The following is a 13,689-nucleotide window of genomic DNA, read 5'->3' on the forward strand; positions in this document are numbered from 1 at the left end:
CTTGCTCCATCCGTGTCCACACCTTGTCCACTCCTGTCCCCACTCATTATCATACATAATGGTCTCATTATTGCAGCTGAATGATTTGCTTCTTGTTTTTTTTTCTGTTTGTAACTGCTCTCATATGTGACTGCATTATACTGAACTGATGCATGCGCAATAACCGCCATCTGGAGGTAGTGAATTTACATTCTGTTGCAGTCTATTTGTCATTGAAAATAGTATACTGGTGTTTGTAAAGACAGTACCGGATTACAGGATCAACCTTTTTGTTTTCTAGACTGTCCTAAAAAACAAAACAAACAAACAAACAAAAAAAACAGATAGGTGGCAACCTTAGTGCAACTTGCTGATTTCATCTAAATAGTTTGGTTTAGTAATTGTTCTGAACTGCAGTGCTTGTTAAGTCACTGATTTGTTTGCATTATTATAGCAATAACCTTAGGCTGGGTGTGGGTAATGCTGGATTTACCCACGGTTGGCATGATCTGATCAAAAGGGCAAAGCCCAAGTGACCAAGCAAAACCAACTGTGGGTAAATCATCATTACTCTCACCCAGCCATGTTTTATTACTACTATACAATAATGTTATTTAAAAAAAATACTTTTCTTAAATAATGTCTTGTAGAATGGCACCATAGTGTTCTTCTGCTTTGTTGTCATATTCCTGGGGCTTTCTTGATGTACTATGCCTGTGTATGCAGTACATCAGTGCTTTGAAAAGGAAGCAATGGAGAAAGAAAGATCTCAGTTGCTTTTTTTTTTTTTTTAGTTTGAATTTGGGACACTTGGCAGGTATGAGAGAGACAGGACAGAGAAAATAAAGGAAAATCAGGTACGTTTCTTTAGTTTTGTATAATGTACCTGATTTTACTTTTATTTTTTCTGTCCCTTGTACCTTCGAATTGTCTGGATTTCAAACTATTAATTTATTTTTTTTATGGTCAAGTAAACTAAAAAGCTGTAGCGTATATTAATAGAAGAAAGTCTGGGTCACCGGACTTTTTTCTTTTGGTATATGCTTGATTTGCAATGGGCGCGCTGGTTGAGCTGACCAATCAGCATGCTCATTTCTGAATGTTTATGGCCAGTCATTGTATAATATACAATTTAAGTGTGCTGCATGTCACACACAAACTAACTTTGAATAGCAAACACACAGGTTTATAAAAGGTGCCTGTTAGAAAGTATGAATATTGTAATTGGAGTCCTTGGAACAGTGAGAGTACAAATAAGGAGAGTACATACTACTTTCAAGACTGTGGTTTCTTGGAGTATTTCCCCTTCACCAAGGTACAGAGATCTCAAGTGTTTATATGTACCAGGGGGTGCGGAGGCATAGCCTACCCACACACTGGGGGGCTAGACAGGCAAATCACTCTTACAAAAATGTTTTTAAAGTGTACCAGCAAATTTCAGAATTTGCTGTTTTTGTGTCAGACTCACATTTTAATTTTCAAAGTGTTAGGGAGTCACCTACAGACTGTGCATATATGCTTTGCATTCTACATAAATTGTTTCTGAACCCCCCCAGTACACACACACACACACACACACACACACACACACACACACACACACACTGCATCCAGGCATTTTTGATCTGAAACTTAAGGCTTAGCTCTTGGATTTTTATATTGAAACAAGCTTGGGGATTCCTCATCCAGCAGCAATGCATGTTAACATGTGTCAGAAAAGATCTATTACACCCGTTTACTGATGTAACCGGAAGTTGCTTCTTTGTAGTGATAATAGAGTAACTATTTTAGTATAGTACCCAGGGCATAGGAAGCCTGCTGTCACAGCAGTTATCAGTAGCTATGCACATAGCTGCGAAGCCCACCCATCTGTGTACAGACGTGGCTACTTCTCTTCTGTCTTTATTCATTATTTATATATTTTATTAAGTGGCATTGTATTTTAGTTTTCCTATTGTGGACTCTTTGAAGATGAATCCTTGTCATCTGCCTTAATGCTTTATTTCCAACCCTCTAGAACCCCTGTAACTAACACAGCAGTGACAGTTTTGAATTCGGAACATATTTTTTGCAACTGTTACTTCAGCTAGGAAAGTCGAAGAGCTTCAGGTTGTTTTTCATTGTAAAGTTATCATATAATTAAAACAAAAACTCTGGCTATCATAATGATTGTTCCCTACTTTAATAGGACAACATGCATAATAGGGGATAGTCCAAAGGTTTCCCTTACATTTGGAGCAAATTATCACTTGATACCTATTTCTAACAAACTAAATCTAAATGTTTGGTATAGTGTCATTACTTTTGTTAGCAAAAAGGGCCATGCATTCCTTTTCAGGTTATTAAAGCTAACCTAACCTCATATTAGCAGCCTCCTTAGTAGGCTTCAGAGTTCCTCTTTTTCTACATAGTTTGAAACAGCTACTTGTAAGTTTTTGATTTTTTATTAAGTATTTTCCCTAAACTGCTATACCCATTAAAGTTCTCTAGTTTTTAATTAAGCCTTATTCCCTAGACTAGTAATCCAACAAATTTACTGGCTTTGAATCAGCTGTTTCAGTCTTTTCTTCTCCTGTGACCCAGGTACTGTATATATAAACTCCATCTGCTAGATTATTATTTCAGAATTGCTACAATGATCAGTTCTCAAAAGCTAAGCCTTGTGCTTCAGAGTAAGAACATCTGGACACATGCTGAATGTTCGTACACTGGTCTTCATAGGTTCATAGGTAGGTACTAGGCTATCGGCCCAAGGTCCTACATAAGCCTAGCCAACAAGGTTCCCTGGCTTACGCCACCCAAGAAAGTTATTTTCCTGTGCCACTGTCGAGCAGAGACACAGAAGTGATCCCTAGGGTGTATTTCCTATTTCCCATCCACTCATCAAGATTTTTCTTGAAGAGTGCTAATGAAGAACTTTGCTTGACATAGATGGGTAGCCTGTTCCAGAGTATGGGATGTCTCTGGGACAGGAATCTATCCCTCCAGCATGTCCTGTTTAATGTGGTGACAAGGTTTAGGTCCCTAGAGCGTGTAGCTTGGAGGGATTGGGATGTCTTTAGGTGTAGCATGTCCAACAGCTCTGGGTTTGACATAGCTTTATATGTTAGGCAGAGATCACCTCAGAGTAGATGATATGTTACGGAGTAAAGCTGGAGTTTTTTGAGGCGGTCAGTGTAGGGCATTTGTTTGAGGCCAGTAATCCTCTTTGTGAGGTACTTCTGTGGCCTTCCCAGCTGCTGCAGATGTCTTGTGAGATTCATTCCAAAAGGGGCGTTGTACTCTATAATAGGGCTAATGAGTGTCGAGTAAATGAGAACAATAACCTCTTTTTTCCTGGATGAGAACTTTTTTATGATGAGGTGTGCCATGTAGAAGGACTTCCTGACTACTGTGGTGATGTGACTATCAAAGGAGAGACTACTGTCCACCTGGGTCCCAAGGTCTCTTATCACACATTCGGTGTTAAGTAGATTGCTGCCTATGTGGTAGTTCATGGGTACATTGTTTTTACCAAAGGGGATGACACTGCACTTTTTGGCATTGAGCTTGAGGCCATGGCTCTGACACCAGGCATCTGTCTCAGCGAGGCCCTTCTGTAGGATGTCCACATCATTTGGGGACTTGACTATGGCTCCTAGTTTGCAGTCATCTGTGAACTTCATTAGCTAGAGGCCTTCTGTGTTAGCCTGTACTTCAGATAAGTAGACGCCAAACAGGAGAGGTCCCAGGACTGAACCCTGTGGTACTCCACTTGTCACTGCTTTGAGGTCAGATTTGGAGTCTGCAACTTTTACAGTGTGGGTTCTATCAGTGAGCCAGCTGGCACCTCATCTTGTGACATAGGAATTTATACCTAGTTTAGTGAGTTTAGCTATAATTCCAGAATGGGGGATGGTGTCGAAAGCCTTGGCAAGGTCAAGATAGGCTGTGTGAACCACCTTACCCTCATCTACGGCTTTGGTGACTGCCTCAAAGAAGTTGATCAGGTACAGGAGGCATGATCTTCCTTTCACAAATCCAAACTGGGTGGGATACAGAGTTTGGAGGTTACCAATGTCTTTGTTTATGAGTTCCATGATGATACGTTCCATGGCCTTGCAGACCAGGCTCGTCAGGCTAATCGGTCGATAGTTCCCGGGATCAGTGGTGGCTCCCCCTTTGTGGAGTGGGATAACTGTTGCTGTGCCCCATTCAGTGAGCACAAAGCCTGATGCGAGGCTATTATTGAACATGGTGCTTAAGTGGGGAGCCAGTTCATTCTGAAGTTCGTGTAAAACACAACCTGGGATGTTGTCCGGTCTCATGGATGCTGTGTTTTTGGCTTTAGAGAGTGCAGCTTTTACCTGCGTAGTTGTGATTTACAGGTGCTCTGCATTCTTCCTGTATAGATATGGGCCCTTTAGGGGGTGAGGGGAGTAAAGTTAGCACTGAACCTATCTGCCAGGATGTTGGCAATATCAGTTGGTTCTGTAATTTTTGTGCCTTTGTGCTGTAACTCAGAGCAGATCTGGGTGTTGCCATTGAGATTCTTGACATAGCTATAGAATGCTTTGTGGTTGTCTTTAGAATTAGTGGTGATTTTGTTTTCATAACTAGCTTTGGAGGATCTTATAAGGGATCTCAGCTTCTTACTGAGGCTGACCAGGGAGCTCCTCCACTCATGGGATTTTACTCTCTTTTGTAACAGTTTCTTCCTTCTGTTGTACAGTTTGTTTATGGCAGGAGACCACCAGATTGGCCTCCTTTTTTTGGAGGATAACGTCTTGGTTCTGTTTGGGATAGCACGATCCATGCACTTGTGTAAGCGCTTATAGAATGCATGGGTGTCATGAAGTTCACCACTTCTGTCTTAAGAAGCATGAAGTTGGCTTTGGAGAAATTTTTTACCATGGTTTCCTTAATGAGGGGTGGGGGCGGGATGTGAATATCAAGGGTGATTATCTTATGGTTGGATTGGACCAACGAGGAGTTGACTTCAGGTGTGGAACACCAGTCACTCATGTTGGTAATGACTAGGTCTAGGATATTGTTGCCCCTGGTGGGGGTGTGGATAAGTTGATCCAAGGCATTGGAATTTATGAATTCCAGAAAGCGTTGAGCTAAGGAGTTGGTACACAAGTAGTTTTCCCAGTTAATGGTGGGGTAGTTGAAGTTGCCCATTATTAGGGTGTTTGGTTGAACCCTAATATTTTCCAGTACCTCAAGGAAAAGAGGAGTGGGAATCCTGGGGCATGGTGGGGGATCTGTAGCAAGCTACAATTTGGACTGCAGTTTTGCCCAGAGTTAGTTGCACTTGGATAACCTCGGATGCATTATGCTGAGCAACTAGCCTGGAGGTATGGATATCCTTAATGAATATGGACACATCTCCGCTTTTGGTGTTTCAGTCTAGGTTACATGGCCGAAAAGTGTGGCATGAGTTATAGCCTGGTAGTCAAGGGGTGCTCTCTGGAGCCTTGAACCAGGTCTCAGTCACTGCACAGATATCGATGTTCTCCATTTTAAGGAGTGCCTTGAGTGAGTGCATTTTGAGATGTAGACTTCTAGCATTGAGTAGCATTACCCTCAGTTTTTGCTTGCCTGTTCCTGTTACGGTGGTGAATTTGTTATTTGAACCTTGCCTAAAAAAGGCACTATAGGGGCAGCAAGAGCCTTAGCCAGTATCTGGAATCTCAGGGGCGACAGGTGTAGGCCATCTGTGGCAAAGCATCGTGGTCTGTCGACCGTGTCATCCCAAGCAGACAGATACTGGATCCCCTTAGAATGACACCAGAAGCTTAGCCAATTGTTGAAGTCAATCATTTTGTCCTTGTACTGCGGTATCATTCGAGGTGATGGTAGAATGCTACTCAGGGCTAGGGTCATACCTGCCTGGGCTACAAGATCGAAGAGCTCTTCCATGTCTCTTTTCATGTAGTCCAGGGAGGTACGTCTCAGGTCATTCACACCAACATGGACAATGACAGAGTCATATTTGTACTTGTTGTGGAGTGACCTGAGTGCGTGAGTTATGTGGTGTTTCCTGGCACCCGACAGGCAGCTGACAGTAACCTTCTCCTTGTTTAGCCTGGTGAGTGGGACATCAGTGTGCCTGACTATAGCATCACCTATGACTAGTGTGTTGGGTACGTTGTTTTGCCTTATTGGCTGTGGTTGAGTGGCACACTGAGTCTGTGGGCTATGTGTCATTTGGGTTGTGTTGGGGGATGGAGGTTGCTTGCGTTTCTGCTTTGGAGGTCTCTGTTGCTTAGACAGATTATTATTGAGAGCCTCCACAAATGTTTTTGTGTTAATATGTGTGGATTTTGGTGGTGTATATTTAGTGACACTATGTGATGAGTGTGGTGTGGTGCAAATGTTTACCTTCTCCTCATGACTGTCAAGTTCAGGCTTGGTTGGAGAATATAGTATGTTGCTCTTGACATTAAGTTCTAGATTTATAACTCACTGTTTATAGAATTAGTTGGAATTAATTAAGTTGATAGACCTTGAATTAACCTAGAAATTACTATTTGCAGGTACCCCTGTGTATAGTAGCATGTTAGAGTATTCCCAGATGACAGCTCTGTTATGGCATTCTTCAATATAGTGAGGAAGAGTCTGAGATATGCTATTTTGTATATTTTAATCTGTTATTGCTACATGTTGCAATACATTCTGTTCAAAAAGATTATTATTATTATTAAATGAGTAATCTCTCACTTCAGCGGGGTAAGAACTAACAGATTAATAACACCCTATTTATTTCCTCTGAAGAGTTACGACTAACAACCTCAGGACATTTGTCAGGCCCCTGCTTTGCTACTAATGTGCTATTTAACCAGTCGGCATTATTACTCTTATGCTACTGGAAATTAGAACATTATCTGTGTACAGTGACCTGCAAAAGGCACACAGTTGTGCTTTACTGGGAGCACAAGCATTGTGAAAGACTCAGATGTGCATGACAATTGTTTTGTTAATGTTGCCTGAGTCTCATATATTTAGGGATTATAAATGACAGTCAGCATAAAATAGGTGTTGCTGCCTCACAAGGCTTGGTTCTCTAGTTTGGTTTTTGTCTGAGTCTTCTGTAGGGAACTTGCTTGTCCTATTTTTTTCCCTTTCTGCAGCTATCAACTGCCACTTGGTCTTCTGATTTACTGGGACTGCCAGCCTCCCATAGGCACAACCTGTCCCATGTCTGGGGATGGTGAGGAGATAAGGAAACTGCTGCAACATTATACTGATGCTGGGGAGTTTGCCCTAACTTCCACCATCTTGCTGCAGCCTTATGAGTTCTGCAATCAGGAAATGCATGCCTTCAGCAGATGCATGCTTACTTCCACACATCTGCAACCTTCCAACTAAGGCTAAGGTCACACCACTTATGCAGCATGGAGCTTGCCAGTCTGATATTATTGCTTTATTTGCAATGAGCCCAGGCTGCCTCCCTCCCCTCAGGATAGGCCTGCTGATGCTCGCTGCTCACTTCCACCCTTTCCCTATGGCCCCCTCTAACACCTGTCCCACTAACTAAAGATGGGTTGCCTGGACCACAGTAAGAGCTGTATCCCTGTGCACCATGGGGCCACCCTGCCTGTCCTTCTTTTGTCTGCATGGGTTTTTCCCAGGTGCCCCAGTTTCCTCCTACAACCTGAAGACACAATGTAGGTTAGTGGTTGATCTAGGTTGTCTGAAGGTGTGTGTGCCATGTGTGAGAGAGTGTATGTGTACCCTGTGAAAGATTAGCATTCTGTCTGGGATTAGCTTCTTTCTGCATTGCATCCACTGAGTATCAAGATAAACTCTGTCTCCTGCTTAACCCTGAAATGGATAAAGAGGACAATTTGAAAATGAATGAATACATGAATGATATGCAATCATCAGTAGTACTTTTCTGCATCTGTAAGTTTAGTTTCACTATCTTGATTAGATTAAATAAAGTGCTGCCACAGAAAATTCATCTTTTAATTTCCCTAGCTGTTTACAGAACTTTAAAATAGAATCTTTGAAGCACCAATATTTTTTACTATTACATTACTTGTTTTCGTTAATCAATGTTTTACTTTATTTCTGAAAACAAGCATGTGGAAATATATCCTAGCCTGTAGATGATATTACTGGTAATAGGTACATATGCAGTAGTAAGCATTTTATGTCCATATCTATAAGACCTCTGTTGTCATCATTTTCAGATCCTGACTCATCTCACCTAGCCCCTCTGCACTCGAACTTATGAACAATCATTAGTCTAAGCTGTGTCCTCAAAGGTCTAGTGACTTTCATCCTATGTTTATACATTGTCAGTGAGGAAGTTGTTTTTTTCCTGCTTTTTCTCCATTGGAACAGCTTAAATGGTAGAAGGAGTGCCTGCAGGAAATGGAGACCGAAAAAAGTGCCCTCAGTTAGAAGAAAATGAGCAAAGAAGCTTGTTAAATTTGATTTCTGCATTAGTAACTGTATTTAGAGCACAACCTAGAGCTGTTTACTGAATTTCCTGTTTGCACTTATTTTTAAAATCGTTTTTTTCTCAAAACTTGCATTTTATCTGTGTTTGGCCTAGCACTCTTGTGTGGGGTCATTTACTGCACTGTTATCACTTGCTGATACTTGTTAACCTCTGCTATCTCTGAAAAAACAAAAAAACAAAAAAAAATCTTGCTTTTTCCCACTTTTCTGAGATTTAAAAAAGTTCATTTACAGGCTTGCTGTTCTTGAACTGTTTGTAAGTTTCTGTGAGGCCATTTTTTGCTTGGGCTAAAGGAAAGTCTCTCTGTTGATCAGTGGCAGTGAAAAACATTGAGCAGCCTGTCTACCCCTGTGGGAGTGGTTACTGACTTGAAACTGTAGTTTTATTGGCCATTCTGGGTCAATTCCAAAACTCCTTCATCTTCCTCTCTTAAAACCTGGTTGCCTCGTGGTTTTGGCATCTTTTCAGGCTTGTTGGCTGTTGGTGAAGCACCCACCAAGAGGAGAAAACGCTGAGAGAAGAAAGGAGCCACTTTTGAGACTTTAAGTATTTTTCCTCTGTTTATTTGCTAAGTTTTTCTGCATAGCCGCCTATTTTGAGCATTTTCTGGCTTGTTAAATTTGATTTCTGCATTAGTAACTGTATTTAGAGCACAACCTAGAGCTGTTTACTGAATTTCCTGTTTGCACTTATTTTTAAAATCGTTTTTTCTCAAAACTTGCATTTTATCTGTCTTTGGCCTAGCACTCTTGTGTGGGGTCATTTACTGCACTGTTATAACTTGCTGATACTTGTTAACCTCTGCTATCTCTGAAAAAACAAAAAAAAGCTTGCTTTTTCCCCACTTTTCTGAGATTTAAAAAAGTTCATTTACAGGCTTGCTGTTCTTGAACTGTTTGTAAGTTTCTGTGAGGCCATTTTTTGCTTGGGCTAAAGGAAAGTCTCTCTGTTGATCAGTGGCAGTGAAAAACATTGAGCAGCCTGTCTGCCCCTGTGGGAGTGGTTACTGACTTGAAACTGTAGTTTTATTGGCCATTCTGGGTCAATTCCAAAACTCCTTCATCTTCCTCTCTTAAAACCTGGTTGCCTCGTGGTTTTGGCATCTTTCAGGCTTGTTGGCTGTTGGTGAAGCACCCACCAAGAGGAGAAAATGCTGAGAGAAGAAAGGAGCCACTTTTGAGACTTTAAGTATTTTCCTCTGTTTATTTGCTAAGTTTTTCTGCATAGCCGCCTATTTTGAGCATTTTCTGGCTTGTTAAATTTGATTTCTGCATTAGTAACTGTATTTAGAGCACAACCTAGAGCTGTTTACTGAATTTCCTGTTTGCACTTATTTTTAAAATTGTTTTTTCTCAAAACTTGCATTTTATCTGTCTTTGGCCTAGCACTCTTGTGTGGGGTCATTTACTGCACTGTTATAACTTGCTGATACTTGTTAACCTCTGCTATCTCTGAAAAACCAAAACAAAAAAAATCTTGCTTTTTTCCCACTTTTCTGAGATTTAAAAAAGTTCATTTACAGGCTTGCTGTTCTTGAACTGTTTGTAAGTTTCTGTGAGGCCATTTTTTGCTTGGGCTAAAGGAAAGTCTCTCTGTTGATCAGTGGCAGTGAAAAACATTGAGCAGCCTGTCTGCCCCTGTGGGAGTGGTTACTGACTTGAAACTGTAGTTTTATTGGCCATTCTGGGTCAATTCCAAAACTCCTTCATCTTCCTCTCTTAAAACCCTCTTTTGCACGGTTTTGCGCATTTTTGAACATAGCGCAACAGCGGGCAGCGCCGCCTAATTGGGTTTAAACTATTCCTGGCTCCACAAAGTCTGCTCTTCACTTTTTCCCTTAGAACTGCTCTATCTCTCAATTTAAACACCATATTCTCATTCTAAGGCCCTTCACTGGTCCAATTAAGTAATCCTACAAGTTAGCACTATTAAACCATAAGCACTACTTACTCTTATACTCTCTACGATTACCCTGTCCTCTATTGGTCCGTCTTAAATTCAGTTTCCCTATTACTCTAGCATGTCCAAAGGTCAGTCAATGGTTTCCTCTCCAGTCCAGCTGGTGAATCTGGGAATTTTGAGGCAATGTTACAACTGTCTCATGTACACGGACAACCCTCTCCTCCTCCAAACAGGTTCAAATATATGTGAGAGATGCAACTATTTAGCCAAACTGGAGGCTGAGCTCTCTCATCTCAAAACTGGTGTAACCAGTCAGGAGGAGAAGGTAACCTCACACAACAGAATTCCAGTATCACATAGTCCCACCACATCAGCGAACCAAACACATAAATACACAAAAACATACTCGGAGGCTCTAAATAAAAATCTACCTAAGCAACAGAGACCTCCAAAGCAGACATCCAAGCAAATGCTACCTCAAAACAAAACACACACAACACATAACCCACAAAGTCAGTGTGCCAAGCAGCCACAGCCCTTAAGGCTGAATAACACACCTGATACTCTTGTTATAGGTGACTCTATTGTCAGACACACTGACGTCCCGCTCACCAGGCTGAATAAAGAGAAGGTCACAGTGAGCTGCCTGTCGGGTGCTAGGATCCGCCACATAACGCAAGCACTCAGGTCACTCCAAAGCAAATACAAATATGACTCAGTCATTGTACATGCTGGTGTGAATGACCTGAGACGTACCTCCCTGGACTACATGAAAAGAGACATAGAGGAGCTCTCTGATCATGTAGCCCAGGCTGGCATGACCCTGACCTTGAGCAGCATCTTACCCTCACCTAGAATGATGCCACAGTACAAAGACAAAATGATTGATTTTAACAATTGGCTAAAATGTTGGTGTCATTCAAAGGGGAACCAGTGTCTGTCAGCCTGGGATGACATGCTCGACAAGCCACATTGCTTCACTAGGGACAGCTTGCACCTGTCACCACTGGGCTTTCAGATATTGGCAAAGGCTCTTGCCACCCCCATAGTGCCTTTTTTAGGCAAGGCTCAAAAGTCAAACCCACCCCCATAGACAGCACAAGGAACAAGAAACTAAGGGTAATGCTGCTAAACGCCAGAAGTCTTAACCTCAAGATGCACGCACTCAAAGCTCTCCTCAGTATGGAGAACATCGATATCTGTGCAGTGACAGAAACCTGGTTCAAGGCTCCAGAGAGCACCCCAGCACTACCAGGCTATACCTCATATCATGCTTTTCGGCCCCAAAACCCGGACCGAACCACAAAAGGAGGGGGAGTTTCCATATTTATCAAGGATATCCACACCTCCAGGTTAGTGGCATTGCACAAAGTATCGGAGACCATCCATGTGCAACTAACAGTGGGCAAGACTGCTTTTCAGTTTATAGCATCCTACAGACCACCCTCTCAAAGTCAGGAATCCCATTCGGCTTTCTTGAAAACATTGGAGAACATGAAGATCTCTCCGAACACCATTATATTGGGCAACTTCAACTACCCAAACATTGACTGGAAGCACTACTCAAGCCCCAGCACCTTAGCCCAAAGATTCCTGGAAATTATAAACTCAAATGCTATGGAACAACTAGTCACCACTCCCACAAGAGGGGACAACATACTAGACCTGATCATTACCAACATGGGGACTCTATGCTCCACACCAGAAGTATATCCCTCATTGGTAAGATCAGACCATAAATTCATTTCACTGGATGTCCACATCCCGACCCCACCCCAGCCCAGAAAACCACAGTGAAAAACTTCTCAAAAGTGAACTTCTCACTTCTCAAAACCGAAGTGGAATCCTTCAAGGCCCCAGGGCCAGTGGAAACTACAGCCCAAACTGCAGAATCCTATATAAATGCATTCTACGGACATCTCCAGGAATGCATGGATCATGCTATCCCAAACAAAACCAAGACCCAATCATCCAAAGGCAGGTGTCCAGTCTGGTGGACCCCTGCCATAAATAAACTGTACAACAGAAGGAGGAAGCTACTACATGATAGAGCAAAATCCCTAATAGGGAAGGCATCTCTGATCAGTACTAGCAAAAAATTACAATCCCTCATAAAATCATCCAAGACCAGCTTCGAGAGAAAAATTGCACAGGACACCAAAGACAATCATAAGGCTTTTTTCAGTTATGTTAGAAACCTGGGATGCAACTCCCAGACTTGTTCTGAGTTGATTCTAAATGACAAAAAATACACTGAAACCACAGACATCGCCAATATCCCATGTCACTATTAGACAGAGGCACAGTAAACTAAACCTTAAAAATGGGCAGACAGGTTCAGTGCAAACTTCTCCACCCCCCCCCCCCAAAAGAGCAAATATCTATCCCGGCAGAGGGCTGCCTCCCAAACATCTCAGATGCTCAGGCGAAGGCTGCCCTCTCCAAAGCAAAAAACACTGCTTCCATGGGACCAGATGGCGTCCCAGGTTGCGTCCTACATGAACTACAAGAGGAACTAATCCCTCAAATAAAACAGCTATACAATCTCAGCCTCACTACAGGATATGTGCCCACAGAATGCGTACAGCAACAGTGGTCCCACTCCACAAAGGTGGAGCATCTACGGACCCTGGAAACTATCGCCCCATAAGCCTGACTAGCTTAGTCTGCAAGGCTATGGAGAGGATCATCATGGAGCTCATAAACAAAGACATTGGGGACCTACAGACACTAGATCCTACCCAGTTTGGCTTTGTCAAGGGCAGATCCTGCCTTTTGAACCTGGTTGACTTCTTTGAAACAGTCACCAAAGCCATAGATGAAGGGAAGGTAGTCCACATAGCCTATCTGGACCTTGCAAAGGCATTTGACACAATACCCCACTTGGGCATCATAGATAAGCTATCCAGCTTAAATATAAACCCCTATGTCACAAGATGGGTCGCAAACTGGCTCAAAGACAAAACCCACAGAGTGAGAGTTGCTGGAGCCATGTCAGACTCAAAACCGGTCACAAGTGGCGTCCCACACGGTTCTGTCCTGGGACCACTCTTGTTTGGTATATACTTTTCCAAGGTACAGGCAAATGTGGGAGGACTATGGCTCACCAAGTTCGCAGATGACTGCAAACTGGGCGCCATAATCAACTCTCCAGCTGACACAAACATCCTTCAAAAAGGTCTCACAGAGACAGATAACTGGTGCCAGCGCCATGGTTTAAAGCTAAATGCCAAAAAATGTATAGTCATACCCTTTGGCAAAAACAATGTGCCCACAAATTACCACATAGGCGGAAACCCATTAAATACAGAGAAAGTTATTAGGGACCTGGGGACCCAAGTTGATAGCAATCT

The sequence above is a fragment of the Protopterus annectens genome, chromosome 7.part0, assembly GCF_019279795.1.
Source record: "Protopterus annectens isolate FY-2018-M chromosome 7.part0, PAN1.0, whole genome shotgun sequence".
Classification (NCBI taxonomy): Eukaryota; Metazoa; Chordata; order Ceratodontiformes; family Protopteridae; genus Protopterus; species Protopterus annectens.